Source organism: Mytilus californianus, unplaced genomic scaffold, assembly GCF_021869535.1.
Source record: "Mytilus californianus isolate M0D057914Y unplaced genomic scaffold, xbMytCali1.0.p SCAF_5, whole genome shotgun sequence".
NCBI lineage: Eukaryota > Metazoa > Mollusca > Bivalvia > Mytilida > Mytilidae > Mytilus > Mytilus californianus.
The window spans coordinates 110,576,223-110,582,222 of record NW_026262701.1 but is presented as its reverse complement, the minus strand read 5'-3'; the positions used below and the strand labels follow the sequence as shown (position 1 = coordinate 110,582,222).

General features: G+C 32.1%; 1 protein-coding gene across 1 annotated transcript in view; it reads right to left on the bottom strand.

Annotated features, from left to right (window-relative positions):
- Positions 1–3,431: 3,431 nt before the first annotated feature.
- The window catches only part of LOC127700604 (cysteine desulfurase, mitochondrial-like), a 43,015-nt gene continuing 40,446 nt past the window's right edge, over positions 3,432–6,000 (bottom strand). The window contains exon 14 of the transcript XR_007981655.1: positions 3,432–3,706. The gene's annotated coding sequence lies outside the window, so the exon portion shown is untranslated. The remainder of the gene's footprint in view (positions 3,707–6,000) is intronic.

The window sequence follows — 6,000 nt, the reverse complement described above, 5'->3', positions numbered from 1 at the left end:
GAAATCATAATACTAAGGAAGAACTTTGATGTAGAGCAAAGGTAATTGTCTCAATTTTATAAGAGACATATATATATATATATATAACATGTATTATATGCGTCTGGTTGCACCAAATTTATGGAAAGAAACCACTTCGGCATCAGGACATCTCCGATCTCGAGACCAAGACAAACAGTTTTTTTTTGTATTGCAGTTGCTTAATCAGTTGTTGTTTGATAAACATACTTTCAATAGGAACTGGGACTATTATACTAACTTATACTTAGTATAATAGTCCCAGATAGGAACCATAAACATGTGGCATTTTATACACATATTTATTGAAATGTGTCAATGGAAACTAGGTAAGCAGGGACTTTCTATACTAAAAGTATGCTTTAGTATAGAAAGTCCTAGAAAGTCCCTGAGGTAAGGTAGTAGTTTTTCAATTGCTTAATATAATGTCAAGTTTAAAGGGACATTAGCTACGAAGTTGACAAAAAAAAATAAAATTAAAATACGATTTTTTTTAATTTCAAACATTTATAAAAGAGGAAATGGGAAATATTATTTCGCTATAAGCATTCAGTTTGGTTCAGTTTAGTCAAAATAAGCTCAAACATCGCTGGTGTATTATTGGATTGCAAGTCAAATTCAACTCATTTGAATTGGTATTCACGCGAACTTCAATTTAACCCTTAAATGGAAATGGGCTATGCATGTGCTAATCATGATTTGATATTTAATAGAAAAGAATGTGACCATTGAAAAGTGAAAACTGGACAAGGCAAATTCAGTGGTTTACGTTTGTTGCTGTATATCATATTTGTTTTTCGTTCATTATTTTGTACATGAATCAGGCCGTTAGTTTTGTCGTTTGAATTGTTTTATATTTGTCATTTTTGGGCCTTTCATAGCTGACTATGCGGAATGGGGCTTGCTCATTTTTGAAGGCCGTGCGGTGACCTATAGTTGTTAACTTCTATGTCATTTGGTCTCTGGTGGAGAGTTGTATCAATGGCAATTATACCATATCTTCTTATTTCTAAAGTAATGAAATAAACAAAACAAAATTATTTGAATGCGATTGAATAAAAATTGTTCATATCTGATAGATTTGTCGAAAATTCGCTGTTTAATAAAAGTTTATTCCATGGGGGTTGAAGAATTTAAATACAATGTAAGCTATACCCACATCATCAAGCATAGAATTCACATGGTCAATCCATTTAAAAGCCTATTTTCCACTTTCTTTTAACTGGATTAAAAAGTAAATAATGCATGTTCATTGTTTTCAAAAAGATTTGACCAAAAAAGCTAACATACATTGTTCAAGAATTTGTATAGTAAGTCTTACTATACAAATCCTTGCATTGTTTTATTTGTATTTGGCATGGAGACTACTGTTTTTCCAAAACCCATACAGTTAGAAGTTCTTAGGATGAAAGTTGGTGATTTTATTCAAGAATTGCAGTTGTATTTTCTCCTAGTACTTGTATATATATTTTTGTTTTTATGTCCCCAAATTTCAGACAAATAAAGTGAAATAGGTATAATCTAAATGTATAGAGAGCTATACAGTGTTTTTTTGTGCTTGTTCCTCTGTTTTTTTTCTTGTAGAAAAGAAGTACCACATCTTCTTACTTTTAATTAGAAAGTAAACCTAGGTAGCAGCAAACACGTTGAATTTTCTACTTGCGTAATAGAAAGGTGTCTTTGACTTACGATTTTCTACAGTGGCAGTGAGCTTTTTGCCTTTATGGGGCACGTAATGTCTTGATACAGAAATTTCTTTCAGTGTAGAAATCAATGCTTTGCTTTTGCGCCAAAAAAATCTATCTTCATTTGCGCCACAAACCATATTTCATTTGCACCAAAATAAAACACATGTCATGTAAATGCAATGTGAAATTGAATTTGTCCCGTTGCCGAATTGTCTATAATTCAAAATTTATATTGTTATAAGTAGAAAAGAAGTCAGTGGCATAGTTGGAAATTAAAAACAGACTCATTTACTTGATTTTCAGCAAAAATCATTTCATGATGTAGATTTTACTGGATGATTGAATGACACTTTGTTCCTACCACTTACAAGGCAATATTGATTTCATGCTTCAACTAGCAAGCAGGGTGACCTAAATCTTGTTCATTCCTACATACTCAAAGCTGTACCAATATTACGTTTTACTTTATTTATGTAGTATATATAAAATCATGTAATGATGAGACTTCATGAAACCTGTTAGGTGTGCTGTATCTATTGTTTTTGTTTTCTTGAATAGCTGTGGTTACATGACCCAAGCTAGCTTCTTGTAGTAGCGAGCACATTCTGATCCTTTTTTCCAAATTATGTGCTGTTTGTTATTTTCTTGTTCAAGTAAGTGGTCATTCTGTTGATAGTGGACTGTTCAGGTTTTTTTTTATTGTGTTTTACTGTTACATCATATGTTCTAAATAGCCAAAAAAAGGGGGAGGGGGATGGTGGTTTAAGCACATAAAACTGCTTTTACCCCACAAGTTTTGCCTGTAGCAAGTCAAACCATCTGGACCATGTGTTATTTTTATGTGTATTTGTTTGGAGGAGTCTGGTGTTGGTAGTTTATGTGGTTTGTTGTGCTGTCCAATGTTTTTGGTAAGTCCTGTTACCCATTCTATGTATGAATGAAAACACTAAGCACCTTGTGGAACTTTAATCTTGAATAGAATTTCTTATCTTAAAGATCACATTCTATTACATACTTCCATGGGTTTCTTACTAAAAGAGAGGTGAACACACTACTCTTAACTGGTAATATAAGAATTGAGTTAGATGATCTTTGCAGATAACAGACTGTTTGAAGACTTAATAAGCCTAATTTGCATACGATGCTCTCTTGCATTTGTGCAATCTTTAATAATGCTAAAACTTTTTGAACAATGACAGAATGTTTTCAAATCAAGCCAAAATATACTTTTTTCCTTCTCGATTTTTAAGTTCATCTATCTAGGTACAAAATTGTCAAAAGACTTGATCCCCATATAAACAGTTTGTGTTTAATAGCTGGCAATGGCAAGAATGTTTTCAACTAATAAATAGTATAACCAGAAAAACTCCCATTTGTTTTAACATCAGTTAAACTAAGATTAATTACAGATTATAAGTGTAAAGGCTAGTTGATATACAAGATAATATCACATATGTTTAATAACACAAGGAAACAACAATACCAAGACAGATGATAAACTTATTTCAATACAATCACAATAAATTTACTCTTAAGCACATATATCATTATGCAGTAAATCTACTTTTATCCAACTGTAAAAATTCAATGAACTACATGTTAAAAATATTTACATTTAAGTATAATTTAAGTATAATGCAGATATACATTATAACGGCTATTCCAAAATCCTTGTAATAACAAACTCTGGTTCTGGATAATCTTGAGGGGGGGGGGGGGGAGATTGGAGGATTCTGTGTTGGTCTTTAACAAAACATTGAGTTTTTTAGTGTGAGGTAGAAGAACATCATTAACAACCAATTAAAATACACATAATACGTCAGGGTCAACTATAGAGTCGCCTCCACCCCTTAGTGCTGTAATTTTAAGAAAAGCCAAAATGAAAAATACATTTATATTCTCAAGCAGATTAAAAATTAAAAAAAAATAATTATTCTTGTACAACACCTTCCTTGGTATAATAATAATAATGCCCATATCATACCCTATCAAGACAAGACCTTACTCTTTCACTTTTAGAAGTTGTCAATAATATTGATACAGGAAAGTGAAAAAAATAAATTACAGGCCAATTTCACTTACATGTATTATTTGCAAAATAATGGAGCATATCATATATAGCTAGTCAAATAATGGAACATCTCGAAAAAAAACCAATATATTATATATGATTTACAACATGGTTTTCGATCAAAACGCTCGTGTGAGACACAATTACTATCTTTCATACAGGACCTTGCAAAAGACAACAATAACAACATACAAACTGATGTCATTGTGATGGACTTTGCCAAAGATTTTGACAAAGTCCCTCACAAAAGGTTACTATATAAGTTACAATACTACGGCATAGACAATAATACCTTGGAATGGATTGGTGATTTTTTACACCAACGTACACAGACAGTCATGCTAGATGGAGAACAATCAGAAAAATTGGGGTAACATCTGGAGTGCCACAGGGAACTGTCCTTGGCCCAATTTTATTCCTCATTTTCCATGATAAACGATTTCCCGGAATACTTACAACATAGCACCTTAAGGTTATTTGCCGATGACAGCATCATCTATAGAAACATCAAAAACACAGATGATGCATCCAAATTACAACAGGACTTAGATTCAGTGGCACAATGGGTAAAAGACTGGTTAATGTCATTTCATCCAGACAAATGCTCCATACTAAGAATCACACACAAAAAAAAAAAAAAAAAGAAACCAGTCAACCATGACTACATCATTCATGGTCACATTCTCCAAACTGAAACAGCTACAAAATATTTAGGCATAACCATCCAATCAGATCTCAAATGGAATAAACATGTAGATAATATAACAGCAAATGCAAGTCGACAACTAAATTTTCTAAAACTAAACCTAAAAGTATCATCCAAACAAATTAAAGAAATTACATACATTTCGTTAGTTAGACCTAAGCTTGAGTACAGCTCTTGTGTCTTGGACCCTCGTAACAAAAATCAAATAAATCAAATTGAGATGGTCCAGAGAAGAGCTGCTCGCTATACATGTAATAGATACCACAATACCAGCTCTGTCTCAAATATGCATTAACACCTACAGTGGCCTACATTACAATTGAGACGAATACAAAAAAGACTAGTGGTTTTCTATAAAATCATACATCAACACCTAGCAATCTACCCTAAAGATATTCTCGTTAAATCAGACAGCATAACAAGACATAAGCATACCAACCACTTTAAACAAATTCAAACAAATAAAGATTCTTACAAGTTCTCATTTTATCCGCATACAATAGTACAATGAAACCTACTTCCTACATCAGCAATCCTTTGTACAACAGTTGACGGCTTCAAAGAGCAGACTTCTATATTTGCTCTTTCACAAATATTCTAAATACTGCATAACATGTACACAGTTTTATCAAGAAATATACTTAGGATAACAATCCACAAAAAAAATTAATTAAATCACTGTTATATTTTTAATTTTATTTTTCTGTGCACCAATGCACTGTAACGTGATATTACTGAAAATGTATTTCTTTTAAATTGTAAATAAGCCACGCATGCAACGGCACGTAATAGTCAAAGTTGTGACTGAGTGCGGAAATACGAAGATAGATAGATAGATAATCACCTTGATTTAGCATTATTGTAGGCAGTTGCATTTACTACAGTTCTTCAAAAGGATATAAGAATTTTGAACAGTGGATTACTGTGAGTCAATGACAGTGGATCTCTTAATTTGCATAACACTGAATTTCGTTAATACATTTGTATTTTAATGTTTTACTTTCATCTTTAAAAACATAAATATACTATTTTCCTCCTCTAATTAATGATTGCATATGATTTTCAAAACATTTAAATGACACTGAAGCAGTATTTTTTTGGGACCAAAATGTGGGTGGGGGCCAAAACATAAAAAAAACGTTGCTTTGCCCCACCACCACACTTTTGAAAATGAGCCGGAAAAAGGGGGGGGGGCAATTGCCTTCTTAACCTGGCTCCTACGCTAGTTCACTGTAGATTAATAGTTGTAGAATGACATACGGAAATTTCATTTCCATAACCGGCTTACCATGCTTACTACATGGATGAAAGTTTTTATTCTCAAAGGATGGAGATGATTTCCAATCTTTCCTAATAAAATGAACAGAACATTTAAATCTGCTACATGTATGAATTAACTAAAAAAAATATTCAAAGCCTGACTATACTTAAGACAAACCGTTTACGTTTCAATATTTTTATATATTTACTATGTATTTAAACACAATATGCTATTGCTATTATTTTGTAAATGTATG